General features: G+C 56.9%; 1 protein-coding gene across 2 annotated transcripts in view; it reads left to right on the plus strand.

Moving 5' to 3' along the window:
- RAI1 (retinoic acid induced 1) overlaps window positions 1-14324 on the plus strand; it is a 130081-nt gene that overhangs the window by 29888 nt on the left and 85869 nt on the right. Inside the window, exons 1-2 of one of the 2 annotated variants that reach the window (XM_017950388.3) lie at window positions 2585-10033; window positions 12902-13036. The gene's annotated coding sequence lies outside the window, so the exon portion shown is untranslated. Of the gene's footprint in view, window positions 1-2584; window positions 10034-12901; window positions 13037-14324 lie in introns of those variants that run through there. The other variant, XM_017950387.2, reaches the window with a different exon arrangement.

The raw sequence follows: 14324 nt of genomic DNA on the forward strand, positions 1-14324 counted from the left end.
TCTCTCCCTCACACGGTTTGTTTGGAGAATGACTCACAGGAATGCAGCAAAATCCTGATGGATGGGAAGGCAGGGCCGCAGTACCCGGAAAACCTCTCCAGGGTGGGGAGGCGGGGCTGAGCCTTGGGGCCTGAGAGGCTGGTGATAGGGGAGCCCTGCGTGCAGGTGGGGAGACTGAGGCCCTGGAAGAACTCTGGTCACAGCCTGGCTGGGGGTTGTCCCTCCTCAGCAGAAACACACAGGCCCCGGCTGCCGCAGCACCCCTGGGCCACCCGTCCCCCACGATTTTCATCTTTGTGCCCCCGAGGCATCTGGTGCACAGTAGGTGACAAACATGCATTTTGGCACTGATGTGACCCAAGTCAGACCCTCCTGTGTGTGCGCTGTCCCCCATGTCCTCCCAGCTCCCCAGGGTTGGGGAGGTGGGTGCTTGCCATTCAGTCCTTTCAGAGGCGGCCCAGGGCCTATGGCATGCTGGACACTGCCAGGGGCTGGGGAGGCGGGGATGGAGCTGGAGGGAAGTGGGAGGTGTACGCGGGATGGACACCTCCTGTGTACGTTCCAAATGCGCTGGAGGCCTCGACAGGTCTTGGGACAAAGTGAGGCAAACCTTAGAGGACGTAGGATGAAGTTCCAGGCAAAGGAACAGTGGCTGTAAGGGCTTCCAGAAAGTGTAGGGACCCTGGGGAGGTCCCAGTCTTTGAATAAAGGTGCATGGGTCCTTATTGGTGCTTTGGGGCATTAGGGCCCAGATATCAGGCAGGAGCATGAGGTGAGGCCTGGGCTCTCTCCCAGGGCAAGCCCTCCTCCTCGGCACCACATCTGGGGCCTCCGAGGAGGGATAAAGCATTCAGCTCTTGGGACCCGCGGGTGGGAATGTCCCCAGGCCCAGCCCCTTAGTGCCTGCTGATGGCTGTCACGCACTGTCCGGCCCTGATGACCAGATACATGTTTTCAAGAGAAGCTGGAATTTGGATTTTTATGTGAACGCTCTTGATTCTCAAATGCTGGCTCAATTAACAAAAGGCACAGTGTGGTTTCAACCGCACATGTCCGCAGGCAGAGGACCACCAGTTTATAACGTCTGCGCGGTGGGGCGCTTGGGATTTTTTCTTTTACATTCCTTATTTTATTGGAAACAGCCCAAATAGTCACTGAGCTGCAACTCAGTGCTAGGTGCCGGGGCTCTATCAGCGAATAAGACAACACGTGACAGAGCTGCCATTTTAGTGGGAGAAGACAGTGAATAAACATATATCAGGTGATCACGTGTTAGGAAGCATATGGAAGCAGGGCTCCGGACCAGAGAGCAGCTGCAAGGCCGAGCCCACATCTGGGTGGAATGGGCAGCCAGTGCAAAGGCCCTGAGGTGGGGCTATGCTAGGTGTGTTAGAGGCCTGTGTGGCTGCAGTGGGAGTGGGCTGGGAAGTGGGAGGAGGTGAGGTCACAAGGTAGCAGAGGTCAGATGGCACAGGAGACTGTGGGCTGTGGTATAAGCTTGGTTTTAAGTCTTATGTGAGGTGGGAGCCACGGAGGATTCTGAGTGTGGGAGGGTCAGGATCTGACTTGGTTTAACAGGCTCTGTCTGGGTGTTGTAAGGGCTCAGGGGAGCAAGGGTGGGTCTAGGAGGCCCAGAAGGGGCTATTGCACTTATCTGACTGAGTGATGATGGGGCCTGAACAGGATAGGGGCAGTCACCAGAGGGTGACCTGAGGAAACTGTGGTCAAGCCTCTCCGTGGTGTGCAAACAGTAAACACGATACTGATTCTAAGGACTTGGTAGTAAATGGAAATGGTGACTGTGTATAATGCTATGTGAAAGTAGGATTAGAAAATTGTACATTAAAAACACACCAGCCCCAGATGCAAAAGGCTGCAGATCATATGATTCCGCTCATATGAAATGCGCAGGACAGGCAAATCCAGAGAGACAGACAGGAGGTGAGCAATGGCCGGGGGTGGGGGTGGGGAAATGGGGAGTGACTGCCTATGGGAACAGGTTTCTTTTTGGGAGGGGGATGAAAATGTTCTGCAATTAGGTAGCAGTGATAGTTGCACAACTTCATGAATATACCAGAACCCTGAGTTGTCCCCTTTAAAAGGGTGAATTTTATAGTGAGTGAATTATACCTAAAAAAAAATTTTTTTAAAGCACATCCAGATTTCTAAGCAAAATTGGATGCACATAGAAAAGATTGCAAGGAGCTGGGCATGATGGTGCCTGTGGTCCCCACTACTTGGGAGGCCAAGGCAGGAGAATCACCTGAGCCTAGGAGTTCGAGACTAGAGCCTGGGTGATACAGTGAGATCCTGTCTCTAAATAATAATAATAGGTCAGCCACGGTGGCTCATGCCTGTAATCCCAGTACTTTGGGAGGCCAAGGCAGACGGATCACCTGAGGTCAGGGGTTCGAGACCAGCCTGGCCAACATGGTGAAACCCCGTCTCTACTAAAAATACAAAAATTAGCTGGGCATGATGATGCATGCCTGTAGTCGCAGCTACTCAAGAGGCTGAGGCAGGAGAATCGCTTGAACCTGGAAAGTAGAAGTTGCAGTGAGCCGAGATCTTATTACTGCACTCCAGTGTGGGCAACAAGAGCAAAACTCCGTCTCAAAAAATAAATAAATAAATAAATATTTTTAGAAATAAAAGATTGTAAGGAAATATTCACAGTAATTATCACAGGGTGAAGGGGATTCTGGATTTGTTTGTTTGTTTTTTTGGTCATTCTACTTGTGTGTACTTTTCAATTTTTAAAAATTAAAAGTAGGCATTTGTCTCTAAAAACATAAAGACTTTGTGACTAGGGCCAGGGATGGGGGAGCCACTTGGAGGGGCTCAGGCTCTCTCTCTAGCCCTTGTGGATCCGTCCAGCTGCGCGGCTTTCACGTGGGAGGTTGGGAGCAGGAGCTTGTTCTGGTCCCCGGCTCTGACCTTCTGGAATTCCATTCCCGCTCACATGGCCTTGGTCAAGTCACAGGACCAGAGATCCCAGCGGCCCTCCTCTGGAGAGTGTCCCAGCCGCCCACGATGCCTCTACCCAGAGGCTGCCCCGTTCTGCTTGCATGCCTTCAGCCGCAGGTTGCTCACCACCTCCCGAGCAGCTCCCTCCTTCCATTTCTGGGCAGCCCTGCCTGCTAGCAAGCTCTTCCTTATATGGAGGTGAAATCTGTCTTCCTGTTGCTTCCTCAGCTCCCTCTCTGAACCCCAGTATCTGGGTCTGCAGAAGGGGGCTCCCAGCCTCTCCTTGCCTACCTTGGCCACTGGGAGGTTCTGAAGAGACTGGAGGACCAGCAGCCCAGAGCCTGTGTCGGTGGTCATTCAGCTCTCGGGACAAAGCGTGGGTGGGCCTGTACCCTGGTGGCACAACCAAGTAGGATTTCCACATTCAGTGTCTAGGCCACGGCTGTGAAATTGGAATTTGATACTAATCCTGGAGATTGAAAACTCAAACTTCTCCATAGTCCAGGAAGGAATGATAATCATCAGTGCTAACATTTACGGAGGGCTTGTGGCGTGGCCAACCCTGAGTGACATTCATGCACTCATTTCTGTTTATCACCAGCACATCCCGGGCGGGCCTTGCTATTCTTCCCCATTTTAAAGGTGAAAAACCTGAGGCTCAGAAACGTAATGGGAAGCAGTTGGATGCGAGCCTCCTGGCACACATTGTGGGAGTACTGTGGGTCGAATAAGGAAGCTGAGCAGCAGGCAGCCTCTCCCCTGCAGAAGGGCACAGAAGCAGGACTGGAAGGAAATCCTGGTTGTGGGCTGAGCTCGGGCCATCCACTTGTCGTGACGGGTGAAGGGTCTGGTCCGCAGGTCTGCTCTCCAAGCTGCCTCGTTGCAGGTGCGGGCTTTGGGAGGATTCTCCTTGTCTCAGCCCAGGAGCTTTCTTGCTGAGCTTGGGGAGAGAAGTAGTAATGTCGCCTTCCACCTCATGGACTTCCCAGTTTAGAATGCTGCTTCCCATCCCACCCACATCACCCTCTGTTAGGTAAGCAGGAGCAGAAATGCAATCCGTCATCTCAGTTCTGGAAACTTGGGTTCCGAGAGGGTGTAGAACTGCCCAGGGGCACACAGCCAGGACAGGCCCAAGCCAGGAATTGCACTGGGGGTGAGCAGGGGATGCCTTTTCTGGCTTAAGGTATGTGGGAGGCCAAGAGCCATCATTTTACCTGGTCCTCTGCTGGAGAGCCAGGGGACATCTGAAGCCAGGGGCTCTGCCTGTTTCCTCTGTGCTTGTCCCTGGGCTGGGCTCCTCTGACCTGGGCCCTGGTGCAGAAGGTACAAAGCAGCCCCATGACAAGCTGTGAGACCGGACACTGGTTTGGGTTCCACCCAGGCCCATGCCTCTCTCTCTCTTCTGCATGCAGAGCCTCAGTGTCTGCATCTCTCAAATGGGCTAAGGACACCCACCTCAGAGGATGGCTGAGAGGATTCTGTGTGGGCTGCTTGGCAGAGTTAGCTCCAGCTCTGCACGCCACCCCCTCCCATGGTGCAGCCACCTGGGTTCCACCAGGGCATTCTGGGATGACACCAGACCGGGAGGAGAAGCTCGAGGAGTGGTGTGGTCATTGGCGTCTTTCCTCTGCCTCCCCGGCCCCTTCCATTCACGTGGTAGAAATTCAGATAGCACAGCAGCAAGTGTCCCTCCTGCTCCTGACCTTCCAGCAGTTTCTCCTCCATCCTTCCAGGAGTGATCTCCACAGATTCAGATGCTGCCCAGAAAGGGCTTTCCATTCAAAGTTTCCCCTGGACTCATCCTGGCCCTAGAGAGGCTGTGCCCGATCCGATCCTCGCCCCTTTGCAGATGTGAACTTGGAGACTGTGAGAGGGCCAAGTCGCCCCTGGGAATCCCACATATTCTGTTCCACATCCACCTCCTGTTGTCCGTTCTGTGCCCTCCTGTCAGGAGTGGAGGGGTGCTAGAAGGCTGTGCAACACGCTGTTACCCATTTTGCAGATGACAAACTGTAGTGGGGAAATGGGTTTCCCTTAGCAGAGAAGGAGTTGTCCAAGTCATGCCAAAGATGTAAGGGCATGTCATAGCCAGCTTGAGTCTAGGCAGGAGCTGCAGCCACCAGTCAGGACAAAGTCAGGGGACTTGAGAGGTCTTCACCCAACTGGGGCCAGGAGAAGGACTGGAGGCAGCATCCCTGCTGCCATCAAGTCCAGGGAGGGCAGAAGCCCATGGAGCTCTGAGCTGAGTTGGGAAGGGGCTGGAGGGGTCACTTGTGGAGTGGTTAAGCCACCCGGAGATACCCATGAGCCCTGGGGCCAGGGAACAAAAGACGTGTGAAGGCAGGTGACTGACACTTGGGTGTGTGTGGACTTCTACATAGAGAAATCTGCATGTTCTTGCATGTGCACGTGTCATTTATATGTATACATGTGTATATGTGTATACATCTCTGCATGTAGGTATGTGTGTGTCTGTATGATTGTGTGTGTATACACACAGATGTATGTACCCATGTTTCTGGATGTGTGTGCCCTGCTTGAGCGGGGGACAGGGTTCTGTGTGTGTGCACACACATGTCTGTGTGCATGTGTGTGTGGTTTCGTGTCTATTCATGTGTGTAGTGCCTGTGTGTCTGGGTGCACATTGTATGGAGGGTCTGGGGGCTGCGTATGAGGTAACTGTGTGATTCTGTCTGACTCTGGGTGTGTTTTGTGTTGGGTGTGTCTGCGTGTGTGTCTGGCCTGCACACGCTGGCCCAGGGCAGGATGGAGGGGCCTCCTGTGTGGTGCTGCTGGACTCTGCTGTGGTCACCACAGCCCCGTGGGTTTAGCGTGGGGCACTGGTGGGGTTGATGTTGCCACTCACCTCAGGGTGGGATGGCATGGAGCGGGCCCATCCCGATGTCCCTGGGCAGCCTGGTGGAATGTGCCCACGGGATGCCCACCACCGGGGGACCCCACCCGCGTCAGGACTGAGGCTCAGGCTGTGGCAGGCTCAGAGGTCTGTTTATAGCAGCAGCTAGATGTCTGTGGCTGAGGCCTGTGCCTGAGGTCAGAAGTCCATTTGTGGAAGAGGCTGGGAGTCAGTCTGTTGCTGGGACTGGGGAGGGATCACAGCGACCAGGGTCAAGAGTCAGAATGTGGCTGCTGCCATGGCTAAGGGTCAGTCTGTGGCTGCAGTTGCAGATCAGTCTGTGTGGCACAGACGACAGGTTAGGCCTCAGCCACACCACTGCCCCAAGCCCTTTGGTGGCTCCCTGGCCCAGGGGTAGGTTTGAGCCCTGGGAACAAGGGGCAGGGGCAAGAAGGCACCTGTGGGTCCTGCTACCAAGCAGGCCTGTGCCCAGCTGTTCCTATGGCCATGGCAGCGAACCCCAGCCAGCCCGATGTGTCCAGAGTGTGTGGCTTCATTGTAGCCGGGAACAAAGGTTGCCAAGGACCGTGCCAGGGTGAGCAGGGCAGTGCTTCCCAAGTGAGGCTGGGAGAAGACCCCTACCTGCCTCTCAGTGCCTCTCCTTAGGCACCCTCTGATCCCTGGCCCTGTGGCTCTGTAACCCTCCCTCCCTCTCCTCCTGCCTTTCTTTCCCCTCTCCTTCATCTGTTGTCATCCTCCCCAGCCCCCAATCTGTCTCCCTTTGCAGCTGCCTAGTCCTCTCTTTTCCCCAGCCAGCCTCCTGCCCCCCACCTGGGTTCTCTGAACCCCAGGGCCTTGCCTCTTTCAAGTTCAGCAGCTTTGACTTCACTCAGACGCTGGCGCTGAGGAAGGAAGATGAATACCCATAGTCTGGATGCCTCAGGAGGAGGAGGCTGCGTGGAGGTGCAGCCATAGGCCTGCAGGCGGGGCCATCTTCCTGGAGCCCATGTCTAGTGAAGGGTCCGCAGTGGGGGTCGAGGGGGCTTAGGCTCGGATTCTGCCCTGTTTGAGCCTGAAGCTGCACTGACCTCAGCTGGTGGCCTGTTGCAGTCAAGTAGGGAAGGATGGACAGACACACAGATGGCAGGGAAAACTACAGACAGAAGAGATCAAAGGTCCTTCAGATCAGAGGCAGGCAGAAGACGCTTCAGTCTTGGCCCAACACCAGCATTCCTGTGCAGACCCCAGACCAGGGCAGAGACTGAGATGTGCTCCCTCCCACCCCCTTCCCTTGGTGGGGAGGTGGCCACCAAGGCAAGCCTTCTGCGGTCACTCCAGCCAGAACCTGCATGGGTCAGGGTGGGTGGGCCAGATCAGCCTCCATCCTGCAATCAGGGGAGTGGGGACACTGAGGGGAACAAAAACTATTTGAAAATGTTCCAAAAATGTAAGAGAACTTGGATCTCTATACTCCCGATGCTCCCCACCCCCATCAGCTAAAATATCAAGCTCTTTGCTTTCAAAGAAAAGCATTTTCTCGAGTGTTTTGCTCTCAGTTCCACATGGTAGCCCCAGCTTGCTCAGGAAGTGCTTGGCATTAGAGGGTTTTGATAGGGAGAAAAGGGAACAGGGCTGTAGTTGTTGAAGGACCATGCCAGCCCCACACGGGCAGGGATGTCTGTTCTGTTCCCTGCTGTCCCACAGTGCCCTGGACAACGCCTGGAACATGGTGGGTTCCATAAATGTATACCAAAAGAGGTATTTGTGGGCAGTTGGTCTGGGAGACAAAACTGGACCCATGGGGGCAAGAGGGCTGGCAGCTGCAGACCTGGATCAACATGCTCACAAAAAGGGGATATTAAGGCTGGGAAACTGGGAAGGTGACTGGGGTACATGACCCCCTGCTGACTCGGAGAGGGCACAGCTCCTGGCACAGTCATTAAAAATGGGGCCTCTTCAGCAGTTTTCTAAGCTACCACATTGGCACGAAGTGCATGAATGTGTTCGGGCAGGCACAGTGGAGGCTGAGGGGGGGCAGGGTTCCTTCCTGAGGCATTTGCTCTCCCACCAGCCCCACTAGCATGAATGGCAGATCCCAGCAGCCGTAACCATCCTTCTTGCAAGTTGCTCAGGCAAAATACGTCAGTGAATCCTGCTAACCCTGCCTTCAAAATAAATCCAGAATCTGACCCCTTCTCTTCGGCCCCACCCTGGCCAGGCTTCATCATTACCCACCTGGACTAGTGCAGGATGCAGGCTTCTCTGCTCCTGCCCTCACATCTGCTCTCTTCACAGGGAGAAACTGACCACCCAAGGGAGAGCGTGTCCCACCCCTGCTCAAAACACTGCAGAAGCGCCTCATCTCATTCAGTCTAAGAGCCAAAGTCCCTGCAGTGGTGTGTGTGCAAGCCCCTGTAGGTGTGGCCCCCTGTCCCCTCTCTGCCCCCATCTCTTTCCGCTCATTCCCCTCAAGCCACACTAGCCTCTTGGCCATTCCTTGAAAATCCCAGCCTGGCTGCTGTCTCAGGGCCTTTGCACTTGTTCTTCCTTCTGCCTGCACAGCTTTGCCCCCAGACAGCTGCATGCCTCACTACCTTCGTCTGTCAAGTGTGTTCTCAAATGCTCTTAAGTATGAGCTCTGACCACTCAGTGTAGAAAAACAGCTCCTGCAGATGCTCCCAGTCCCCTTCCTTGGCTTTATTTATTTTTCCATAGCATGCTTCACCTAAGGTAACATACTACACTATTTACGTATTCATTCTGTTTCTTGTCTGTCAAGACTAGAACGAAAGCTTTGTCTCATTCCTAGAATGGAACCTGGCGTCCAGTAGGTGCTTAGTTAATATGTACCAAGCCAATGTATGCATAGTTCTGCCACCTTCAAGTTATGTGACTGGGGGCAAGTGCATTTCCTGGACCTCAGTGATCCAGTCTCTGAAATGAGGCTGACTGACGGGGTGGGGGGGAGATACATAGAGATTTGAAGTTGCTGCCCCACTACTCAATAAACATATGTGGAATAGATGTTAAAACCTGGCCCACATCTGACCTCAGGCCTGCAGGCTTCCAGCGTGGGGCTTACCAGACCAGGGCTAAGCTTGAATGCGACTTCTGGGTTGTAGTGTACCAGCCTGGCCTGGTGGGCCTCCCTCTCCCTTGTTTCCACCTGGGTGTCCCTGGTGGCATGTCAGCGAGCCTTGTCCTTGGCTGGCTCCATTGCCTGCATTCCCTAGGACCCTGCTTAGAGTCCCCAGCCCTCTACCCACCCTGCCTCTCTGGTCAACAGCTCCTGTTTATTATTTAGCTCTGGAATGGCGTCTGGACACACACTTGCATGAAAGCAGCTATTGAGATAGTGCTTGGCAAAAAAAGGGCTGACCTGTACCAGACCTAGGTTCTCCAGAACACAGTCACACCTCACCAGGAAGGACTGGGCCCTTTAAACCTGTGAGCACCACTACCAACCCAGCAAGGGAGGATCCCAATTCCCTTGGGGCAGACTCTTGGTGAAAGGTGAAGTCACAACCTAGGGAGCAGGAAGCCTGCCAGCCAGGCAGCCTCCTCTGCTGGTGTTCCAGCAACATTTGAGTGCTGGGTGCTGGCACCATGATCCCATGGAATCCTGCCAGTAGGGTCTGATGGAGTAAGCAAGACTTTGGGGTTCATGCACACTTAGGTTTGAATTGTGAGGTTGCCACTCCATTCATTTGATCCATATTAAGCTGCTGCACTGCCACACGCCATGCACTATGCTTGGTGGAGGTGAGCAAGGAATCTTGAAATTGAGAGTCGGATGGGATCCAATTGTGTGGCTGTGGTCTTGACAAGTTCTTTGCAAGCTCTCAGCCTGGGTTTCTCCTCTAGGGGATGGTCAGATCCTGACCTTGGGGTACTGTCTTGTGACTCTCCATGATACCACTTGTGGAAGGGCCCTGGCCAGGTTGTGGTTTCCATCACCCTTTGGCAGATGTGAATGGCACCCCTGCTGAATCACTACCCCTCTGTACCACTGCCCCAGGAGCTCCAGGGAGTCCCCAGGGAGCCAGGGAACAAGAGAAGCCCCTGGAACAAATGACAGGCTCTGCCCTTTTTTGAGACAAGCCACCCACCACCATCCCATCCCTCTACACCCATCCCCAGAATCTGGAATCCGTGAAGGCTACTCACTGAGCGACCTGGAATCTGTGAAGGGTACTCACTGAGCGATGTCAGGTGAGTCTTAGGACGTGTCCTGGCCCTGATGTTCTTCATCTTCCACCTCCACCCCCATTTTCTCCAGTGGAACTATTGGCTCAAAGAAGAGAAACCCTGGGCTTGGTCAGGCTTACGGGAGGAGGGCTTGGTTTAACCTCATTCTTTCATGCATTCACTAACTCATTCATTGAACAAGTGCTTATGGAATGTGTACCAGGAACCATTCCAAAGGAACAAACAGACAAAAATACCCACCAGATACATAAATATGTAAATTACATCGTATATTAGAAGGTGGGGAACAGCATTCCAGGCAGACGGATCAACAAGTGCAAAGGCCCTAAGGTGAGAGTGTGCCTGGTGAATTCAGGAATGGCAAGGGGCAAAGTGGTGAGTGGGGCAACAGGCGGGACTGAGGGCAGGAGGTGGTGGGGGCCTGATTGTGTGGGCTGTCATCAGCCACCTGGGGAACTCTCTCTTCCTCATCACTCAGAAACTGGGGAGGGAAGGGAAGACATTCCAGCCAGGTTGGTGATCCCCAGCAGGCATTTGGGCTTTTCCATTGCCACCTTAATGGTATACACAATGCACATCTCCTTGTTCATCCAGCAGCCTCAGGACTGAGTGACCCTGGTCCCCAAGACAGATACTGAAGACAGAGACTAAGCAGCCTGACATTTTAAATATGGGGAGCCCAGAGCAGGGCAGGGCTGCCCAGGACCTTAGGGATTCATTTCTCGTAGGGAGGCCTGCTACCAGGCTTCAGGGAATGCCAGAAAAAAGGTGCCCGAGGCCCATCTGGCAGGTAATGATGGGCAGGGTTGGGTGTAGGATGTATGGAGACTTTAGTATGGGCAAGGTGGGGGTTTAGTAGGTGGAGGGGGGAGATTGGGACATCACTGAGCAGCAAAACCCAAGTGTGACAGGTGGTCGGTATGCTCCTGCCAGAGCAGAGAGACCTGAGTAGGAGGAAGTGGAGGTGGAGGCCCAGGAGAATGAGACAGACAGACTCACTGGCCAGCGGGAGAAAGTGGTAGGACTAGCCAGGGCTGACACATCTGTGTGATCCCTGGTGCAGTAAATCCGGTAGATGGATGGACACGTGGATGGATAGAAAGGTGGGTGGATGCAGCGACGGATAGATGGATGAATGAATGAATGACTGCGTGGGCGGTGAGCGGCTGGGAGAGGGGCGGGCCAGCTGAGCGCTCAATCACAGCCCCAGGGCTCGGTGCCCGCCAGCTGCACTCAGAACCCCCCTCACCGCGGCCCTGCCCGGGGGTGCGTAATTACGTGCCCCCAGGGCTCTGGATCTGCTGCTGGGACTACAGAGAAGAGGGGCCTGAGCCACCGCCGCCAGGCTCCACGCGCCGGCCTCGAGCGCACTCCCTTCGGCCGCCGGGGAACCTAGAGGCGCGGTTTGGCCCCAAGGTCCCCGGTCCCGCTCTTCTTTGTCTCGGCCTAGTTCTCGGCTGTCTCCGGGCCGCGACCCACCTCTCCGGGCGGTCCTTGCCGCGTGCTTCTGTGCTGCCCCGGGATCATCGAGTCAGTTCTCACTGCGTTCCCGGCCCGTAGGCATCTCCCCCAGCTGGGGAGGGTCCCCCAAACCCTGTGCCTCTAGGACCGCGGGGCCGGCAAGTGGCAGGATCTCCAAGCTGCGTCTCTGATGCGGCGAGGGGAGGTGCGCGATGAAGGCCCCCCTCTTCTCCGCCTTCTCTCTACGCCCCACCGCTACTACACGTCGCGCTGCGCCGCGACCCCGGCGCTGCCTGTTCGCGCCTTAAGCGGCTCTTCTGCCGCGGTGCGATCCCCGACGCCAGCAGGACTAACCCCCACCCGCCAGGCTTCAGACCCCACGCAGATCCAACCACACACACGACCGCCTGCAGATACCACAGCCCTTTTCGTTAACCCAAAGCCCCGCACAGGCGCACTGCCCCTACATGTGCAGCCCCACACACCCACAAGCCCACTCGCAAACAGACCCACACGGCCACACAACTGTCCTCCGGACACTCAGCCCCACGCAGGCACAATCCCATACACACACAACCGCACACAGGCGCAATCCCACCCACGCAGTACCTCACGGAGTCGCACAACCCCCCTATAAACAATCGCACAGACACACAACCCCACGCAGCGCCGCATCATTCAGTCCCGCCGAGACCCAGAAACACATTCACAAGCTTGTATCCAGACCCCCCTCCCTCCAAGCCCCGTGACATTCACTCGTAGGACAGACCAGAAATATACAGCCACACTGATACACGGACCTAAACGCACAGCCAAGACCTCACCCGCAGGCTCGTAAGTCACTAGAAAAATATTAAAGCGTTCCCTCCCTCCCCTCCTCTCTTTGACACACACACGCCCGCGCGCGCGCGCACTCTCACACTCACACCCCCCCGTCCCTAAGCGCCTCGGAGCCTCGCAGCCGGTGACCCCGAGGCCCCGCGGTGAGAGCCAAGGGAGCGTCTCCCCGGCGCCCCCTCCTCCTGCTCCCTTCCAGAGCTCATCACTCGTCCCCCCGCCCGCCTCCTCCTTCCCTGCCCCCTCCTCCTCCTCCCTTCCCCCGCGTCTGGGGCGCGGGCTGCGCGCAGCCAAGCCCCCTCGTCGCGCGCCCCTCCCCGCGCGCGCCCCGCGCCAGCACCGCGCTTACCGTGTGGATGCGGCCACGGGGCCGTCTCTAATTACCTCCTGTCCCCCGGCGGCCTGTGAATAATGGCTACTGAGGGCGCTCGCAGAGGCTGCTAAGAAGGAAACGCGGGGTGCGAGAGGCGCGGCGCGCGCGGGAGCGCGAGGGAGAGGAGCGAGCCTGGGGCCGCTGCGAGCGGCTGGCGAGAGAAAGGAATCGTGCGAGCGCTCACATTTGTTTCTCCCAAGGATCTCATCTGGTCACCGCGTTCTGGAAGAGGCGAGAGGGAGAGCGTGCGCGAGAGGAGGAGAGAGACGGCGGGGGAAAGGGAGACGGCGAGACGCGCAGCGCCGGCGCCCGGGAGACCCAGGAGGAGCCCGCAGGTATTGTTGGCGGCGGAGCTTTGTGTCTTCGGCGGGCCGCTGTGGGCGCCAGGACTCCCCGAGCCCCCGGCCCACCGCCGCGCGCAGACCTGCCCCGAGCCCGGGGCTGCAGGCTGGGGTCGCCGCCCGCCGCGGACACCCCTCCCGCTGCGCCGGGATCTTGGCTGGAGTTGCGGATTTGCCTGTCTGGGGGTTTTCCACGCTGGTTGAGGGAATCGGTCTCAGGAGAAGGAATTTTTCCTCCTTTTTTTTTTTTTTCTTTTTTTTTTTTTTTTTTTTTGGCCGCTTTTGGCCGCAGTTTGGTTGTGCTGGGGATTCCCCCCTCCCCTTTCCTCCACAAAGCATTGGTGAGCGGTCTTGGCGACTGTGGTATTGGCGGAAGGCATGGGGCTGAGATGGCGGGGCTGGTGGCCGCGGATGGGGAGGCGAGAGATGCCAGAGAAGGAAGGAGTTCTGTTCAAGTTCTCAATCTGCGCCCCGAAGCTGGTCGGACCGGGGAGGGCGATCCGCGCGCCCGATCCTGCTCCGGGCAACCGGTGGGAAACTTCCCGGGAGCGCGGCCTCCCTGGGGACTCAGCGCCCCTGACGCCTCCGGGCGCTTCCTCGGGCCGCTGCGGCCCCTCCTCGCCGCCCGCCAGCGCTTAAGGTCGCGCTCTCCCCACCCCCGCCTTCCTCCCTTCCCCGGCGGCTTCCGGATATGGACAGCGCTGCAGGAGCGGCTTCAAACACTTCCCCTGGAGACCCCTCCCCACTCCCCGCAAGAGAGCCTGCCCAGTGGTCCCCCCCGCCCTGCGCCCCAGCCTCACGAGCGGTCGAGTGGCCAGGCTGACAATGAAATCTCGCACCTCTGCCGTGGGGGAGTGGGGTGGGGAGGAGGTCCCTCCTGGGGCTGCTGACCCTGGGCCTTGGGCGGGGGGGAGGGGGCTCCCGGGGGAGGGGCTTGTTTGGGTTAGAGATGTCGACTTGGGATGGCGCCGGGGCAGGGAGGGGGGTTGGGGGGTGTGCGCGGCGAAGGCGAGAGGCTTGGGTTCGCGGCCGGGGGTCGTGGATGGCAGCCCCTCTTGGGCTTGGCGATTGGCTGGTGACTTTAGGCACGTCGAGGGCCCCTTCAACCTCAGCCTCCTCCCCTCCGGTACAATGCGGTCTGAAAGAGGTGATCCCGAGGGTGCTGTGCTTGTGTGACGAAGTGTTTGTCTCCTGCGATCCTCAGCAGACGCTGCTCCGATGACCCGGAGATCCGGACGCCTCGCCCCCTCCCTCAGGGCCGGGAGGAGGGGAGGATGAAGGG

Source organism: Papio anubis, chromosome 17 (assembly GCF_008728515.1).
Source record: "Papio anubis isolate 15944 chromosome 17, Panubis1.0, whole genome shotgun sequence".
Classification (NCBI taxonomy): Eukaryota; Metazoa; Chordata; class Mammalia; order Primates; family Cercopithecidae; genus Papio; species Papio anubis.